The sequence below is a fragment of the Taudactylus pleione genome, unplaced genomic scaffold, assembly GCF_031769625.1.
Source record: "Taudactylus pleione unplaced genomic scaffold, aTauple2 ptg000262l, whole genome shotgun sequence".
NCBI classification, from domain to species: domain Eukaryota; kingdom Metazoa; phylum Chordata; class Amphibia; order Anura; family Myobatrachidae; genus Taudactylus; species Taudactylus pleione.
The window spans coordinates 5,298,874-5,317,341 of NW_028284664.1; the positions used below are offsets into that span (position 1 = coordinate 5,298,874).

Sequence of the window (18,468 nt, forward strand, 5' to 3'; positions counted from 1 at the left end):
TTAATTCCTTTCCACTTAATGATACCTGCAGATAAAAAGGTAAGAAGTTTTGCAAGCAAAGAACAAATCGACCAACTCTTGTATGATGTCATCAGTTAGACATGACTTATCATTGTGTGAATTGTGCAGACTGCCTCAGTTATATTTAAACTTAGAAAATTATTTAGCCACCTTCAATTCTTATTGAACTTGCAGGGGTGTATCTATTGGTCGAAGCGGAAACGTAAGGGACAGGTGCCCCCTCCAAGTCACTCCAGGTCTGAAGGCATGAATATGCACTGCTGCACCCAATAGGTTCTGCTTGGTACAATGGAAAAATGTATCTTTCTTTATCCAATAACTATTCATAACTCTAGACAATTGTACAGTACAAAACCACAATCTCCAGCAAATCAAATCTGCTATTATATAATTATTGAAGCCCATGGTGCATGCTGCAATCACCTAATTTGCTTAATGCATGAGATTTAAGACCCTTTCCACAAAGAACAAATGCCTAGCTTCTCCCCCTACACATAATGTTCCATCAAGAAACTCCCCAAGCACCCATGGATATACTAGACTTCTAAAAATTCTTTTTTTAACTCTGTGCCACAAAAATAAGAGCTGAACACATAATGTATTAGATGTCAAACCAAGGAGCCATTCACAACACATAAGCACCTCTAACAGAATGTACAAAAAAAAAAAAAAAAAAAAAAAAAAAAATGTTAGGGCTAGTTTAAATCATATACCAATACAATTAGGGAGACCATGTTGTGGCTTCAAAATATATATATATTATTAATTTACAATACTTACCATATGCTTTTCATCTGTATTTTTTACTTTTATTGTTAATTGAGCCAAAAGATAGTGCACACAATACTTAATTTACAATCTTAAAGTTTAGCAGTTACATAATTTGCATATATCCAAATTTGTTTAGCAACAAATACATTTTAAGTGTAAACTATGTCATTTTTGACCTTTTTGCCCACTTATTTGACATTAACCGATTACATAAATGGTGATTAGCATATGATTAGTATTATAAACTAAAAACATTTAGAAGTAAAATTCTTTAGTCTCCCTAAACTAAATGCTATAAACTATAAAGTTATAAAAAAGAATGGTTATTTAATGGGCAGTAAATGTTTTTTTGGCTGGAGATTTTGCTGATGTCTGGAAACCTGGCTGCTTAGATGCACAGGGGTGCCTGGCAAAGAGCACCCATTTTTGTCAAGTGCCATCCTAGCCAAAGAATGCAAAGAAGCAATTTTAGCCTAGTACAGTCTATGGTTTTGAAGAAATGAACCTCTACATGCCAATTTTCATAATTTGTTTCACTGTGGTATGTATGGAAATCGATGGCTATTCCTTAATGGGATATTGAATTTTTTTGCCAGTTAGCAGCTCTATCTTGTTAATGTTCTCCAGTTTATAAAACCCTATTTAAATTTAACTTCCAACTTTCACTCTCCCTAAGATCAATCTTGAGGCACATGGTGGGGTATATAACTCTTAGGACTTTGCTTTTGGAATGTGCTTGCTTCGGCAGCACATATACTAAAATTGGAATGATACAGAGAAGATTAGCATGGCCCCTGCGCAAGGATGACACGCAAATTCGTGAAGCGTTCCATATTTTAGGTATATAGCTCTGGACAAATTAATTCGATTCCACTTAAGATACCTGCAGATAAAAAGTCAAGAAATTTTGCAAGCAAAGAACAAATCGACCAACTTTTTTATGACAAAATCAGTTCGACATGACATATCATTTTCAAATTCAATTCTTGTCTAAATTGTGCAGGTTGTCTCAGTACTTCTATTAAGTCTTAGAAAACTATTTTGCCACTTTCCATTCCTACTTCACTTGTTCTGTACTTAGGAGCAATTTTAATCTTGTACAGCCTATGGTTCCAAAAGAAATGAACCTCCACATGCTAATTTGCATAATTTATTTGACTGTGGTACGTATAGAAATTGGTGGCCTTTCCTTAATGGGATATTGAATTTTTTGCCAGTAAGTAGCTCTATCTTGTTTATTGTAAAGTGTTCTCCAGTCTTTGAAACCCCATCTGAATTTAACTTCCATCTTTTACTCTCCCTAAGATCAATCTTGAGGCACATGGTGGGGTATATATATCTTAGGACTTTGCTTTTGGAATGTGCTTGCTTCGGCAGCACATATACTAAAATTGGAACGATACAGAGAAGATTAGCATGGCCCCTGCGCAAGGATGACACGCAAATTCGTGAAGCGTTCCATATTTTAGGTATATAGCTCTGGACAAATTAATTCTTTTCCACTTAATGATACCTGCAGATAAAAAGGTAAGAAGTTTTGCAAGCAAAGAACAAATCGACCAACTCTTGTATGATGTCATCAGTTAGACATGACTTATCATTGTGTGAATTGTGCAGACTGCCTCAGTTATATTTAAACTTAGAAAATTATTTAGCCACCTTCAATTCTTATTGAACTTGCAGGGGTGTATCTATTGGTCGAAGCGGAAACGTAAGGGACAGGTGCCCCCTCCAAGTCACTCCAGGTCTGAAGGCATGAATATGCACTGCTGCACCCAATAGGTTCTGCTTGGTACAATGGAAAAATGTATCTTTCTTTATCCAATAACTATTCATAACTCTAGACAATTGTACAGTACAAAACCACAATCTCCAGCAAATCAAATCTGCTATTATATAATTATTGAAGCCCATGGTGCATGCTGCAATCACCTAATTTGCTTAATGCATGAGATTTAAGACCCTTTCCACAAAGAACAAATGCCTAGCTTCTCCCCCTACACATAATGTTCCATCAAGAAACTCCCCAAGCACCCATGGATATACTAGACTTCTAAAAATTCTTTTTTTAACTCTGTGCCACAAAAATAAGAGCTGAACACATAATGTATTAGATGTCAAACCAAGGAGCCATTCACAACACATAAGCACCTCTAACAGAATGTACAAAAAAAAAAAAAAAAAAAAAAAAATTTAGGGCTAGTTTAAATCATATACCAATACAATTAGGGAGACCATGTTGTGGCTTCAAAATATATATATATTATTAATTTACAATACTTACCATATGCTTTTCATCTGTATTTTTTACTTTTATTGTTAATTGAGCCAAAAGATAGTGCACACAATACTTAATTTACAATCTTAAAGTTTAGCAGTTACATAATTTGCATATATCCAAATTTGTTTAGCAACAAATACATTTTAAGTGTAAACTATGTCATTTTTGACCTTTTTGCCCACTTATTTGACATTAACCGATTACATAAATGGTGATTAGCATATGATTAGTATTATAAACTAAAAACATTTAGAAGTAAAATTCTTTAGTCTCCCTAAACTAAATGCTATAAACTATAAAGTTATAAAAAAGAATGGTTATTTAATGGGCAGTAAATGTTTTTTTGGCTGGAGATTTTGCTGATGTCTGGAAACCTGGCTGCTTAGATGCACAGGGGTGCCTGGCAAAGAGCACCCATTTTTGTCAAGTGCCATCCTAGCCAAAGAATGCAAAGAAGCAATTTTAGCCTAGTACAGTCTATGGTTTTGAAGAAATGAACCTCTACATGCCAATTTTCATAATTTGTTTCACTGTGGTATGTATGGAAATCGATGGCTATTCCTTAATGGGATATTGATTTTTTTTGCCAGTTAGCAGCTCTATCTTGTTAATGTTCTCCAGTTTATAAAACCCTATTTAAATTTAACTTCCAACTTTCACTCTCCCTAAGATCAATCTTGAGGCACATGGTGGGGTATATAACTCTTAGGACTTTGCTTTTGGAATGTGCTTGCTTCGGCAGCACATATACTAAAATTGGAATGATACAGAGAAGATTAGCATGGCCCCTGCGCAAGGATGACACGCAAATTCGTGAAGCGTTCCATATTTTAGGTATATAGCTCTGGACAAATTAATTCGATTCCACTTAAGATACCTGCAGATAAAAAGTCAAGAAATTTTGCAAGCAAAGAACAAATCGACCAACTTTTTTATGACAAAATCAGTTCGACATGACATATCATTTTCAAATTCAATTCTTGTCTAAATTGTGCAGGTTGTCTCAGTACTTCTATTAAGTCTTAGAAAACTATTTTGCCACTTTCCATTCCTACTTCACTTGTTCTGTACTTAGGAGCAATTTTAATCTTGTACAGCCTATGGTTCCAAAAGAAATGAACCTCCACATGCTAATTTGCATAATTTATTTGACTGTGGTACGTATAGAAATTGGTGGCCTTTCCTTAATGGGATATTGAATTTTTTGCCAGTAAGTAGCTCTATCTTGTTTATTGTAAAGTGTTCTCCAGTCTTTGAAACCCCATCTGAATTTAACTTCCATCTTTTACTCTCCCTAAGATCAATCTTGAGGCACATGGTGGGGTATATATATCTTAGGACTTTGCTTTTGGAATGTGCTTGCTTCGGCAGCACATATACTAAAATTGGAACGATACAGAGAAGATTAGCATGGCCCCTGCGCAAGGATGACACGCAAATTCGTGAAGCGTTCCATATTTTAGGTATATAGCTCTGGACAAATTAATTCTTTTCCACTTAATGATACCTGCAGATAAAAAGGTAAGAAGTTTTGCAAGCAAAGAACAAATCGACCAACTCTTGTATGATGTCATCAGTTAGACATGACTTATCATTGTGTGAATTGTGCAGACTGCCTCAGTTATATTTAAACTTAGAAAATTATTTAGCCACCTTCAATTCTTATTGAACTTGCAGGGGTGTATCTATTGGTCGAAGCGGAAACGTAAGGGACAGGTGCCCCCTCCAAGTCACTCCAGGTCTGAAGGCATGAATATGCACTGCTGCACCCAATAGGTTCTGCTTGGTACAATGGAAAAATGTATCTTTCTTTATCCAATAACTATTCATAACTCTAGACAATTGTACAGTACAAAACCACAATCTCCAGCAAATCAAATCTGCTATTATATAATTATTGAAGCCCATGGTGCATGCTGCAATCACCTAATTTGCTTAATGCATGAGATTTAAGACCCTTTCCACAAAGAACAAATGCCTAGCTTCTCCCCCTACACATAATGTTCCATCAAGAAACTCCCCAAGCACCCATGGATATACTAGACTTCTAAAAATTCTTTTTTTAACTCTGTGCCACAAAAATAAGAGCTGAACACATAATGTATTAGATGTCAAACCAAGGAGCCATTCACAACACATAAGCACCTCTAACAGAATGTACAAAAAAAAAAAAAAAAAAAAAATTTTAGGGCTAGTTTAAATCATATACCAATACAATTAGGGAGACCATGTTGTGGCTTCAAAATATATATATATTATTAATTTACAATACTTACCATATGCTTTTCATCTGTATTTTTTACTTTTATTGTTAATTGAGCCAAAAGATAGTGCACACAATACTTAATTTACAATCTTAAAGTTTAGCAGTTACATAATTTGCATATATCCAAATTTGTTTAGCAACAAATACATTTTAAGTGTAAACTATGTCATTTTTGACCTTTTTGCCCACTTATTTGACATTAACCGATTACATAAATGGTGATTAGCATATGATTAGTATTATAAACTAAAAACATTTAGAAGTAAAATTCTTTAGTCTCCCTAAACTAAATGCTATAAACTATAAAGTTATAAAAAAGAATGGTTATTTAATGGGCAGTAAATGTTTTTTTGGCTGGAGATTTTGCTGATGTCTGGAAACCTGGCTGCTTAGATGCACAGGGGTGCCTGGCAAAGAGCACCCATTTTTGTCAAGTGCCATCCTAGCCAAAGAATGCAAAGAAGCAATTTTAGCCTAGTACAGTCTATGGTTTTGAAGAAATGAACCTCTACATGCCAATTTTCATAATTTGTTTCACTGTGGTATGTATGGAAATCGATGGCTATTCCTTAATGGGATATTGAATTTTTTTGCCAGTTAGCAGCTCTATCTTGTTAATGTTCTCCAGTTTATAAAACCCTATTTAAATTTAACTTCCAACTTTCACTCTCCCTAAGATCAATCTTGAGGCACATGGTGGGGTATATAACTCTTAGGACTTTGCTTTTGGAATGTGCTTGCTTCGGCAGCACATATACTAAAATTGGAATGATACAGAGAAGATTAGCATGGCCCCTGCGCAAGGATGACACGCAAATTCGTGAAGCGTTCCATATTTTAGGTATATAGCTCTGGACAAATTAATTCGATTCCACTTAAGATACCTGCAGATAAAAAGTCAAGAAATTTTGCAAGCAAAGAACAAATCGACCAACTTTTTTATGACAAAATCAGTTCGACATGACATATCATTTTCAAATTCAATTCTTGTCTAAATTGTGCAGGTTGTCTCAGTACTTCTATTAAGTCTTAGAAAACTATTTTGCCACTTTCCATTCCTACTTCACTTGTTCTGTACTTAGGAGCAATTTTAATCTTGTACAGCCTATGGTTCCAAAAGAAATGAACCTCCACATGCTAATTTGCATAATTTATTTGACTGTGGTACGTATAGAAATTGGTGGCCTTTCCTTAATGGGATATTGAATTTTTTGCCAGTAAGTAGCTCTATCTTGTTTATTGTAAAGTGTTCTCCAGTCTTTGAAACCCCATCTGAATTTAACTTCCATCTTTTACTCTCCCTAAGATCAATCTTGAGGCACATGGTGGGGTATATATATCTTAGGACTTTGCTTTTGGAATGTGCTTGCTTCGGCAGCACATATACTAAAATTGGAACGATACAGAGAAGATTAGCATGGCCCCTGCGCAAGGATGACACGCAAATTCGTGAAGCGTTCCATATTTTAGGTATATAGCTCTGGACAAATTAATTCTTTTCCACTTAATGATACCTGCAGATAAAAAGGTAAGAAGTTTTGCAAGCAAAGAACAAATCGACCAACTCTTGTATGATGTCATCAGTTAGACATGACTTATCATTGTGTGAATTGTGCAGACTGCCTCAGTTATATTTAAACTTAGAAAATTATTTAGCCACCTTCAATTCTTATTGAACTTGCAGGGGTGTATCTATTGGTCGAAGCGGAAACGTAAGGGACAGGTGCCCCCTCCAAGTCACTCCAGGTCTGAAGGCATGAATATGCACTGCTGCACCCAATAGGTTCTGCTTGGTACAATGGAAAAATGTATCTTTCTTTATCCAATAACTATTCATAACTCTAGACAATTGTACAGTACAAAACCACAATCTCCAGCAAATCAAATCTGCTATTATATAATTATTGAAGCCCATGGTGCATGCTGCAATCACCTAATTTGCTTAATGCATGAGATTTAAGACCCTTTCCACAAAGAACAAATGCCTAGCTTCTCCCCCTACACATAATGTTCCATCAAGAAACTCCCCAAGCACCCATGGATATACTAGACTTCTAAAAATTCTTTTTTTAACTCTGTGCCACAAAAATAAGAGCTGAACACATAATGTATTAGATGTCAAACCAAGGAGCCATTCACAACACATAAGCACCTCTAACAGAATGTACAAAAAAAAAAAAAAAAAAAAAAAAAAAAAAAAAAAATGTTAGGGCTAGTTTAAATCATATACCAATACAATTAGGGAGACCATGTTGTGGCTTCAAAATATATATATATTATTAATTTACAATACTTACCATATGCTTTTCATCTGTATTTTTTACTTTTATTGTTAATTGAGCCAAAAGATAGTGCACACAATACTTAATTTACAATCTTAAAGTTTAGCAGTTACATAATTTGCATATATCCAAATTTGTTTAGCAACAAATACATTTTAAGTGTAAACTATGTCATTTTTGACCTTTTTGCCCACTTATTTGACATTAACCGATTACATAAATGGTGATTAGCATATGATTAGTATTATAAACTAAAAACATTTAGAAGTAAAATTCTTTAGTCTCCCTAAACTAAATGCTATAAACTATAAAGTTATAAAAAAGAATGGTTATTTAATGGGCAGTAAATGTTTTTTTGGCTGGAGATTTTGCTGATGTCTGGAAACCTGGCTGCTTAGATGCACAGGGGTGCCTGGCAAAGAGCACCCATTTTTGTCAAGTGCCATCCTAGCCAAAGAATGCAAAGAAGCAATTTTAGCCTAGTACAGTCTATGGTTTTGAAGAAATGAACCTCTACATGCCAATTTTCATAATTTGTTTCACTGTGGTATGTATGGAAATCGATGGCTATTCCTTAATGGGATATTGAATTTTTTTGCCAGTTAGCAGCTCTATCTTGTTAATGTTCTCCAGTTTATAAAACCCTATTTAAATTTAACTTCCAACTTTCACTCTCCCTAAGATCAATCTTGAGGCACATGGTGGGGTATATAACTCTTAGGACTTTGCTTTTGGAATGTGCTTGCTTCGGCAGCACATATACTAAAATTGGAATGATACAGAGAAGATTAGCATGGCCCCTGCGCAAGGATGACACGCAAATTCGTGAAGCGTTCCATATTTTAGGTATATAGCTCTGGACAAATTAATTCGATTCCACTTAAGATACCTGCAGATAAAAAGTCAAGAAATTTTGCAAGCAAAGAACAAATCGACCAACTTTTTTATGACAAAATCAGTTCGACATGACATATCATTTTCAAATTCAATTCTTGTCTAAATTGTGCAGGTTGTCTCAGTACTTCTATTAAGTCTTAGAAAACTATTTTGCCACTTTCCATTCCTACTTCACTTGTTCTGTACTTAGGAGCAATTTTAATCTTGTACAGCCTATGGTTCCAAAAGAAATGAACCTCCACATGCTAATTTGCATAATTTATTTGACTGTGGTACGTATAGAAATTGGTGGCCTTTCCTTAATGGGATATTGAATTTTTTGCCAGTAAGTAGCTCTATCTTGTTTATTGTAAAGTGTTCTCCAGTCTTTGAAACCCCATCTGAATTTAACTTCCATCTTTTACTCTCCCTAAGATCAATCTTGAGGCACATGGTGGGGTATATATATCTTAGGACTTTGCTTTTGGAATGTGCTTGCTTCGGCAGCACATATACTAAAATTGGAACGATACAGAGAAGATTAGCATGGCCCCTGCGCAAGGATGACACGCAAATTCGTGAAGCGTTCCATATTTTAGGTATATAGCTCTGGACAAATTAATTCTTTTCCACTTAATGATACCTGCAGATAAAAAGGTAAGAAGTTTTGCAAGCAAAGAACAAATCGACCAACTCTTGTATGATGTCATCAGTTAGACATGACTTATCATTGTGTGAATTGTGCAGACTGCCTCAGTTATATTTAAACTTAGAAAATTATTTAGCCACCTTCAATTCTTATTGAACTTGCAGGGGTGTATCTATTGGTCGAAGCGGAAACGTAAGGGACAGGTGCCCCCTCCAAGTCACTCCAGGTCTGAAGGCATGAATATGCACTGCTGCACCCAATAGGTTCTGCTTGGTACAATGGAAAAATGTATCTTTCTTTATCCAATAACTATTCATAACTCTAGACAATTGTACAGTACAAAACCACAATCTCCAGCAAATCAAATCTGCTATTATATAATTATTGAAGCCCATGGTGCATGCTGCAATCACCTAATTTGCTTAATGCATGAGATTTAAGACCCTTTCCACAAAGAACAAATGCCTAGCTTCTCCCCCTACACATAATGTTCCATCAAGAAACTCCCCAAGCACCCATGGATATACTAGACTTCTAAAAATTCTTTTTTTAACTCTGTGCCACAAAAATAAGAGCTGAACACATAATGTATTAGATGTCAAACCAAGGAGCCATTCACAACACATAAGCACCTCTAACAGAATGTACAAAAAAAAAAAAAAAAAAAATTTTAGGGCTAGTTTAAATCATATACCAATACAATTAGGGAGACCATGTTGTGGCTTCAAAATATATATATATTATTAATTTACAATACTTACCATATGCTTTTCATCTGTATTTTTTACTTTTATTGTTAATTGAGCCAAAAGATAGTGCACACAATACTTAATTTACAATCTTAAAGTTTAGCAGTTACATAATTTGCATATATCCAAATTTGTTTAGCAACAAATACATTTTAAGTGTAAACTATGTCATTTTTGACCTTTTTGCCCACTTATTTGACATTAACCGATTACATAAATGGTGATTAGCATATGATTAGTATTATAAACTAAAAACATTTAGAAGTAAAATTCTTTAGTCTCCCTAAACTAAATGCTATAAACTATAAAGTTATAAAAAAAGAATGGTTATTTAATGGGCAGTAAATGTTTTTTTGGCTGGAGATTTTGCTGATGTCTGGAAACTTGGCTGCTTAGATGCACAGGGGTGCCTGGCAAAGAGCACCCATTTTTGTCAAGTGCCATCCTAGCCAAAGAATGCAAAGAAGCAATTTTAACCTAGTACAGTCTATGGTTTTGAAGAAATGAACCTCTACATGCCAATTTTCATAATTTGTTTCACTGTGGTATGTATGGAAATCGATGGCTATTCCTTAATGGGATATTGAATTTTTTTGCCAGTTAGCAGCTCTATCTTGTTAATGTTCTCCAGTTTATAAAACCCTATTTAAATTTAACTTCCAACTTTCACTCTCCCTAAGATCAATCTTGAGGCACATGGTGGGGTATATAACTCTTAGGACTTTGCTTTTGGAATGTGCTTGCTTCGGCAGCACATATACTAAAATTGGAATGATACAGAGAAGATTAGCATGGCCCCTGCGCAAGGATGACACGCAAATTCGTGAAGCGTTCCATATTTTAGGTATATAGCTCTGGACAAATTAATTCGATTCCACTTAAGATACCGGCAGATAAAAAGTCAAGAAATTTTGCAAGCAAAGAACAAATCGACCAACTTTTTTATGACAAAATCAGTTCGACATGACATATCATTTTCAAATTCAATTCTTGTCTAAATTGTGCAGGTTGTCTCAGTACTTCTATTAAGTCTTAGAAAACAATTTTGCCACTTTCCATTCCTACTTCACTTGTTCTGTACTTAGGAGCAATTTTAATCTTGTACAGCCTATGGTTCCAAAAGAAATGAACCTCCACATGCTAATTTGCATAATTTATTTGACTGTGGTACGTATAGAAATTGGTGGCCTTTCCTTAATGGGATATTGAATTTTTTGCCAGTAAGTAGCTCTATCTTGTTTATTGTAAAGTGTTCTCCAGTCTTTGAAACCCCATCTGAATTTAACTTCCATCTTTTACTCTCCCTAAGATCAATCTTGAGGCACATGGTGGGGTATATATATCTTAGGACTTTGCTTTTGGAATGTGCTTGCTTCGGCAGCACATATACTAAAATTGGAACGATACAGAGAAGATTAGCATGGCCCCTGCGCAAGGATGACACGCAAATTCGTGAAGCATTCCATATTTTAGGTATATAGCTCTGGACAAATTAATTCCTTTCCACTTAATGATACCTGCAGATAAAAAGGTAAGAAGTTTTGCAAGCAAAGAACAAATCGACCAACTCTTGTATGATGTCATCAGTTAGACATGACTTATCATTGTGTGAATTGTGCAGACTGCCTCAGTTATATTTAAACTTAGAAAATTATTTAGCCACCTTCAATTCTTATTGAACTTGCAGGGGTGTATCTATTGGTCGAAGCGGAAACGTAAGGGACAGGTGCCCCCTCCAAGTCACTCCAGGTCTGAAGGCATGAATATGCACTGCTGCACCCAATAGGTTCTGCTTGGTACAATGGAAAAATGTATCTTTCTTTATCCAATAACTATTCATAACTCTAGAAAATTGTACAGTACAAAACCACAATCTCCAGCAAATCAAATCTGCTATTATATAATTATTGAAGCCCATGGTGCATGCTGCAATCACCTAATTTGCTTAATGCATGAGATTTAAGACCCTTTCCACAAAGAACAAATGCCTAGCTTCTCCCCCTACACATAATGTTCCATCAAGAAACTCCCCAAGCACCCATGGATATACTAGACTTCTAAAAATTCTTTTTTTAACTCTGTGCCACAAAAATAAGAGCTGAACACATAATGTATTAGATGTCAAACCAAGGAGCCATTCACAACACATAAGCACCTCTAACAGAATGTACAAAAAAAAAAAAATGTTAGGGCTAGTTTAAATCATATACCAATACAATTAGGGAGACCATGTTGTGGCTTCAAAATATATATATATTATTAATTTACAATACTTACCATATGCTTTTCATCTGTATTTTTTACTTTTATTGTTAATTGAGCCAAAAGATAGTGCACACAATACTTAATTTACAATCTTAAAGTTTAGCAGTTACATAATTTGCATATATCCAAATTTGTTTAGCAACAAATACATTTTAAGTGTAAACTATGTCATTTTTGACCTTTTTGCCCACTTATTTGACATTAACCGATTACATAAATGGTGATTAGCATATGATTAGTATTATAAACTAAAAACATTTAGAAGTAAAATTCTTTAGTCTCCCTAAACTAAATGCTATAAACTATAAAGTTATAAAAAAGAATGGTTATTTAATGGGCAGTAAATGTTTTTTTGGCTGGAGATTTTGCTGATGTCTGGAAACCTGGCTGCTTAGATGCACAGGGGTGCCTGGCAAAGAGCACCCATTTTTGTCAAGTGCCATCCTAGCCAAAGAATGCAAAGAAGCAATTTTAGCCTAGTACAGTCTATGGTTTTGAAGAAATGAACCTCTACATGCCAATTTTCATAATTTGTTTCACTGTGGTATGTATGGAAATCGATGGCTATTCCTTAATGGGATATTGAATTTTTTTGCCAGTTAGCAGCTCTATCTTGTTAATGTTCTCCAGTTTATAAAACCCTATTTAAATTTAACTTCCAACTTTCACTCTCCCTAAGATCAATCTTGAGGCACATGGTGGGGTATATAACTCTTAGGACTTTGCTTTTGGAATGTGCTTGCTTCGGCAGCACATATACTAAAATTGGAATGATACAGAGAAGATTAGCATGGCCCCTGCGCAAGGATGACACGCAAATTCGTGAAGCGTTCCATATTTTAGGTATATAGCTCTGGACAAATTAATTCGATTCCACTTAAGATACCTGCAGATAAAAAGTCAAGAAATTTTGCAAGCAAAGAACAAATCGACCAACTTTTTTATGACAAAATCAGTTCGACATGACATATCATTTTCAAATTCAATTCTTGTCTAAATTGTGCAGGTTGTCTCAGTACTTCTATTAAGTCTTAGAAAACTATTTTGCCACTTTCCATTCCTACTTCACTTGTTCTGTACTTAGGAGCAATTTTAATCTTGTACAGCCTATGGTTCCAAAAGAAATGAACCTCCACATGCTAATTTGCATAATTTATTTGACTGTGGTACGTATAGAAATTGGTGGCCTTTCCTTAATGGGATATTGAATTTTTTGCCAGTAAGTAGCTCTATCTTGTTTATTGTAAAGTGTTCTCCAGTCTTTGAAACCCCATCTGAATTTAACTTCCATCTTTTACTCTCCCTAAGATCAATCTTGAGGCACATGGTGGGGTATATATATCTTAGGACTTTGCTTTTGGAATGTGCTTGCTTCGGCAGCACATATACTAAAATTGGAACGATACAGAGAAGATTAGCATGGCCCCTGCGCAAGGATGACGCGCAAATTCGTGAAGCGTTCCATATTTTAGGTATATAGCTCTGGACAAATTAATTCTTTTCCACTTAATGATACCTGCAGATAAAAAGGTAAGAAGTTTTGCAAGCAAAGAACAAATCGACCAACTCTTGTATGATGTCATCAGTTAGACATGACTTATCATTGTGTGAATTGTGCAGACTGCCTCAGTTATATTTAAACTTAGAAAATTATTTAGCCACCTTCAATTCTTATTGAACTTGCAGGGGTGTATCTATTGGTCGAAGCGGAAACGTAAGGGACAGGTGCCCCCTCCAAGTCACTCCAGGTCTGAAGGCATGAATATGCACTGCTGCACCCAATAGGTTCTGCTTGGTACAATGGAAAAATGTATCTTTCTTTATCCAATAACTATTCATAACTCTAGACAATTGTACAGTACAAAACCACAATCTCCAGCAAATCAAATCTGCTATTATATAATTATTGAAGCCCATGGTGCATGCTGCAATCACCTAATTTGCTTAATGCATGAGATTTAAGACCCTTTCCACAAAGAACAAATGCCTAGCTTCTCCCCCTACACATAATGTTCCATCAAGAAACTCCCCAAGCACCCATGGATATACTAGACTTCTAAAAATTCTTTTTTTAACTCTGTGCCACAAAAATAAGAGCTGAACACATAATGTATTAGATGTCAAACCAAGGAGCCATTCACAACACATAAGCACCTCTAACAGAATGTACAAAAAAAAAAAAAAAATTTTAGGGCTAGTTTAAATCATATACCAATACAATTAGGGAGACCATGTTGTGGCTTCAAAATATATATATATTATTAATTTACAATACTTACCATATGCTTTTCATCTGTATTTTTTACTTTTATTGTTAATTGAGCCAAAAGATAGTGCACACAATACTTAATTTACAATCTTAAAGTTTAGCAGTTACATAATTTGCATATATCCAAATTTGTTTAGCAACAAATACATTTTAAGTGTAAACTATGTCATTTTTGACCTTTTTGCCCACTTATTTGACATTAACCGATTACATAAATGGTGATTAGCATATGATTAGTATTATAAACTAAAAACATTTAGAAGTAAAATTCTTTAGTCTCCCTAAACTAAATGCTATAAACTATAAAGTTATAAAAAAGAATGGTTATTTAATGGGCAGTAAATGTTTTTTTGGCTGGAGATTTTGCTGATGTCTGGAAACCTGGCTGCTTAGATGCACAGGGGTGCCTGGCAAAGAGCACCCATTTTTGTCAAGTGCCATCCTAGCCAAAGAATGCAAAGAAGCAATTTTAGCCTAGTACAGTCTATGGTTTTGAAGAAATGAACCTCTACATGCCAATTTTCATAATTTGTTTCACTGTGGTATGTATGGAAATCGATGGCTATTCCTTAATGGGATATTGAATTTTTTTTGCCAGTTAGCAGCTCTATCTTGTTAATGTTCTCCAGTTTATAAAACCCTATTTAAATTTAACTTCCAACTTTCACTCTCCCTAAGATCAATCTTGAGGCACATGGTGGGGTATATAACTCTTAGGACTTTGCTTTTGGAATGTGCTTGCTTCGGCAGCACATATACTAAAATTGGAATGATACAGAGAAGATTAGCATGGCCCCTGCGCAAGGATGACACGCAAATTCGTGAAGCGTTCCATATTTTAGGTATATAGCTCTGGACAAATTAATTCGATTCCACTTAAGATACCTGCAGATAAAAAGTCAAGAAATTTTGCAAGCAAAGAACAAATCGACCAACTTTTTTATGACAAAATCAGTTCGACATGACATATCATTTTCAAATTCAATTCTTGTCTAAATTGTGCAGGTTGTCTCAGTACTTCTATTAAGTCTTAGAAAACTATTTTGCCACTTTCCATTCCTACTTCACTTGTTCTGTACTTAGGAGCAATTTTAATCTTGTACAGCCTATGGTTCCAAAAGAAATGAACCTCCACATGCTAATTTGCATAATTTATTTGACTGTGGTACGTATAGAAATTGGTGGCCTTTCCTTAATGGGATATTGAATTTTTTGCCAGTAAGTAGCTCTATCTTGTTTATTGTAAAGTGTTCTCCAGTCTTTGAAACCCCATCTGAATTTAACTTCCATCTTTTACTCTCCCTAAGATCAATCTTGAGGCACATGGTGGGGTATATATATCTTAGGACTTTGCTTTTGGACTGTGCTTGCTTCGGCAGCACATATACTAAAATTGGAACGATACAGAGAAGATTAGCATGGCCCCTGCGCAAGGATGACACGCAAATTCGTGAAGCGTTCCATATTTTAGGTATATAGCTCTGGACAAATTAATTCTTTTCCACTTAATGATACCTGCAGATAAAAAGGTAAGAAGTTTTGCAAGCAAAGAACAAATCGACCAACTCTTGTATGATGTCATCAGTTAGACATGACTTATCATTGTGTGAATTGTGCAGACTGCCTCAGTTATATTTAAACTTAGAAAATTATTTAGCCACCTTCAATTCTTATTGAACTTGCAGGGGTGTATCTATTGGTCGAAGCGGAAACGTAAGGGACAGGTGCCCCCTCCAAGTCACTCCAGGTCTGAAGGCATGAATATGCACTGCTGCACCCAATAGGTTCTGCTTGGTACAATGGAAAAATGTATCTTTCTTTATCCAATAACTATTCATAACTCTAGACAATTGTACAGTACAAAACCACAATCTCCAGCAAATCAAATCTGCTATTATATAATTATTGAAGCCCATGGTGCATGCTGCAATCACCTAATTTGCTTAATGCATGAGATTTAAGACCCTTTCCACAAAGAACAAATGCCTAGCTTCTCCCCCTACACATAATGTTCCATCAAGAAACTCCCCAAGCACCCATGGATATACTAGACTTCTAAAAATTCTTTTTTTAACTCTGTGCCACAAAAATAAGAGCTGAACACATAATGTATTAGATGTCAAACCAAGGAGCCATTCACAACACATAAGCACCTCTAACAGAATGTACAAAAAAAAAAAAAAAAAAAAAAAAAAAAAAAAAAAAATGTTAGGGCTAGTTTAAATCATATACCAATACAATTAGGGAGACCATGTTGTGGCTTCAAAATATATATATATTATTAATTTACAATACTTACCATATGCTTTTCATCTGTATTTTTTACTTTTATTGTTAATTGAGCCAAAAGATAGTGCACACAATACTTAATTTACAATCTTAAAGTTTAGCAGTTACATAATTTGCATATATCCAAATTTGTTTAGCAACAAATACATTTTAAGTGTAAACTATGTCATTTTTGACCTTTTTGCCCACTTATTTGACATTAACCGATTACATAAATGGTGATTAGCATATGATTAGTATTATAAACTAAAAACATTTAGAAGTAAAATTCTTTAGTCTCCCTAAACTAAATGCTATAAACTATAAAGTTATAAAAAAGAATGGTTATTTAATGGGCAGTAAATGTTTTTTTGGCTGGAGATTTTGCTGATGTCTGGAAACCTGGCTGCTTAGATGCACAGGGGTGCCTGGCAAAGAGCACCCATTTTTGTCAAGTGCCATCCTAGCCAAAGAATGCAAAGAAGCAATTTTAGCCTAGTACAGTCTATGGTTTTGAAGAAATGAACCTCTACATGCCAATTTTCATAATTTGTTTCACTGTGGTATGTATGGAAATCGATGGCTATTCCTTAATGGGATATTGAATTTTTTTGCCAGTTAGCAGCTCTATCTTGTTAATGTTCTCCAGTTTATAAAACCCTATTTAAATTTAACTTCCAACTTTCACTCTCCCTAAGATCAATCTTGAGGCACATGGTGGGGTATATAACTCTTAGGACTTTGCTTTTGGAATGTGCTTGCTTCGGCAGCACATATACTAAAATTGGAATGATACAGAGAAGATTAGCATGGCCCCTGCGCAAGGATGACACGCAAATTCGTGAAGCGTTCCATATTTTAGGTATATAGCTCTGGACAAATTAATTCGATTCCACTTAAGATACCTGCAGATAAAAAGTCAAGAAATTTTGCAAGCAAAGAACAAATCGACCAACTTTTTTATGACAAAATCAGTTCGACATGACATATCATTTTCAAATTCAATTCTTGTCTAAATTGTGCAGGTTGTCTCAGTACTTCTATTAAGTCTTAGAAAACTATTTTGCCACTTTCCATTCCTACTTCACTTGTTCTGTACTTAGGAGCAATTTTAATCTTGTACAGCCTATGGTTCCAAAAGAAATGAACCTCCACATGCTAATTTGCATAATTTATTTGACTGTGGTACGTATAGAAATTGGTGGCCTTTCCTTAATGGGATATTGAATTTTTTGCCAGTAAGTAGCTCTATCTTGTTTATTGTAAAGTGTTCTCCAGTCTTTGAAACCCCATCTGAATTTAACTTCCATCTTTTACTCTCCCTAAGATCAATCTTGAGGCACATGGTGGGGTATATATATCTTAGGACTTTGCTTTTGGAATGTGCTTGCTTCGGCAGCACATATACTAAAATTGGAACGATACAGAGAAGATTAGCATGGCCCCTGCGCAAGGATGACACGCAAATTCGTGAAGCGTTCCATATTTTAGGTATATAGCTCTGGACAAATTAATTCTTTTCCACTTAATGATACCTGCAGATAAAAAGGTAAGAAGTTTTGCAAGCAAAGAACAAATCGACCAACTCTTGTATGATGTCATCAGTTAGACATGACTTATCATTGTGTGAATTGTGCAGACTGCCTCAGTTATATTTAAACTTAGAAAATTATTTAGCCACCTTCAATTCTTATTGAACTTGCAGGGGTGTATCTATTGGTCGAAGCGGAAACGTAAGGGACAGGTGCCCCCTCCAAGTCACTCCAGGTCT

The 18,468-nt window shown here is 35.1% G+C and overlaps 16 non-coding genes across 16 annotated transcripts; all 16 read left to right on the forward strand.

Annotated features, from left to right (window-relative positions):
* The first annotated feature begins 1,524 nt into the window (after positions 1-1,524).
* On the forward strand, positions 1,525-1,631 carry LOC148514060 (U6 spliceosomal RNA). The gene has a single exon (XR_015879559.1). It is a non-coding gene; the product is annotated as a U6 spliceosomal RNA (small nuclear RNA).
* A 522-nt stretch (positions 1,632-2,153) lies between these two features.
* LOC148514061 (U6 spliceosomal RNA) lies at positions 2,154-2,260 on the forward strand. Its single transcript, XR_015879671.1, has one exon. It is a non-coding gene; the product is annotated as a U6 spliceosomal RNA (small nuclear RNA).
* A 1,539-nt stretch (positions 2,261-3,799) lies between these two features.
* LOC148514062 (U6 spliceosomal RNA) lies at positions 3,800-3,906 on the forward strand. The gene has a single exon (XR_015879560.1). It is a non-coding gene; the product is annotated as a U6 spliceosomal RNA (small nuclear RNA).
* A 522-nt stretch (positions 3,907-4,428) lies between these two features.
* On the forward strand, positions 4,429-4,535 carry LOC148514063 (U6 spliceosomal RNA). Its single transcript, XR_015879682.1, has one exon. It is a non-coding gene; the product is annotated as a U6 spliceosomal RNA (small nuclear RNA).
* A 1,537-nt stretch (positions 4,536-6,072) lies between these two features.
* On the forward strand, positions 6,073-6,179 carry LOC148514064 (U6 spliceosomal RNA). The gene has a single exon (XR_015879561.1). It is a non-coding gene; the product is annotated as a U6 spliceosomal RNA (small nuclear RNA).
* A 522-nt stretch (positions 6,180-6,701) lies between these two features.
* Positions 6,702-6,808, forward strand: LOC148514065 (U6 spliceosomal RNA). The gene has a single exon (XR_015879693.1). It is a non-coding gene; the product is annotated as a U6 spliceosomal RNA (small nuclear RNA).
* Positions 6,809-8,359: 1,551 nt separating this feature from the next.
* Positions 8,360-8,466, forward strand: LOC148514066 (U6 spliceosomal RNA). The gene has a single exon (XR_015879562.1). It is a non-coding gene; the product is annotated as a U6 spliceosomal RNA (small nuclear RNA).
* Positions 8,467-8,988: 522 nt separating this feature from the next.
* Positions 8,989-9,095, forward strand: LOC148514067 (U6 spliceosomal RNA). The gene has a single exon (XR_015879704.1). It is a non-coding gene; the product is annotated as a U6 spliceosomal RNA (small nuclear RNA).
* A 1,536-nt stretch (positions 9,096-10,631) lies between these two features.
* LOC148514068 (U6 spliceosomal RNA) lies at positions 10,632-10,738 on the forward strand. The gene has a single exon (XR_015879563.1). It is a non-coding gene; the product is annotated as a U6 spliceosomal RNA (small nuclear RNA).
* A 522-nt stretch (positions 10,739-11,260) lies between these two features.
* LOC148514069 (U6 spliceosomal RNA) lies at positions 11,261-11,367 on the forward strand. Its single transcript, XR_015879517.1, has one exon. It is a non-coding gene; the product is annotated as a U6 spliceosomal RNA (small nuclear RNA).
* Positions 11,368-12,895: 1,528 nt separating this feature from the next.
* Positions 12,896-13,002, forward strand: LOC148514070 (U6 spliceosomal RNA). Its single transcript, XR_015879564.1, has one exon. It is a non-coding gene; the product is annotated as a U6 spliceosomal RNA (small nuclear RNA).
* A 522-nt stretch (positions 13,003-13,524) lies between these two features.
* Positions 13,525-13,631, forward strand: LOC148514071 (U6 spliceosomal RNA). The gene has a single exon (XR_015879613.1). It is a non-coding gene; the product is annotated as a U6 spliceosomal RNA (small nuclear RNA).
* A 1,532-nt stretch (positions 13,632-15,163) lies between these two features.
* On the forward strand, positions 15,164-15,270 carry LOC148514072 (U6 spliceosomal RNA). Its single transcript, XR_015879566.1, has one exon. It is a non-coding gene; the product is annotated as a U6 spliceosomal RNA (small nuclear RNA).
* Positions 15,271-15,792: 522 nt separating this feature from the next.
* Positions 15,793-15,899, forward strand: LOC148514073 (U6 spliceosomal RNA). Its single transcript, XR_015879715.1, has one exon. It is a non-coding gene; the product is annotated as a U6 spliceosomal RNA (small nuclear RNA).
* Positions 15,900-17,451: 1,552 nt separating this feature from the next.
* LOC148514074 (U6 spliceosomal RNA) lies at positions 17,452-17,558 on the forward strand. The gene has a single exon (XR_015879567.1). It is a non-coding gene; the product is annotated as a U6 spliceosomal RNA (small nuclear RNA).
* Positions 17,559-18,080: 522 nt separating this feature from the next.
* LOC148514075 (U6 spliceosomal RNA) lies at positions 18,081-18,187 on the forward strand. The gene has a single exon (XR_015879726.1). It is a non-coding gene; the product is annotated as a U6 spliceosomal RNA (small nuclear RNA).
* Positions 18,188-18,468: the final 281 nt, after the last annotated feature.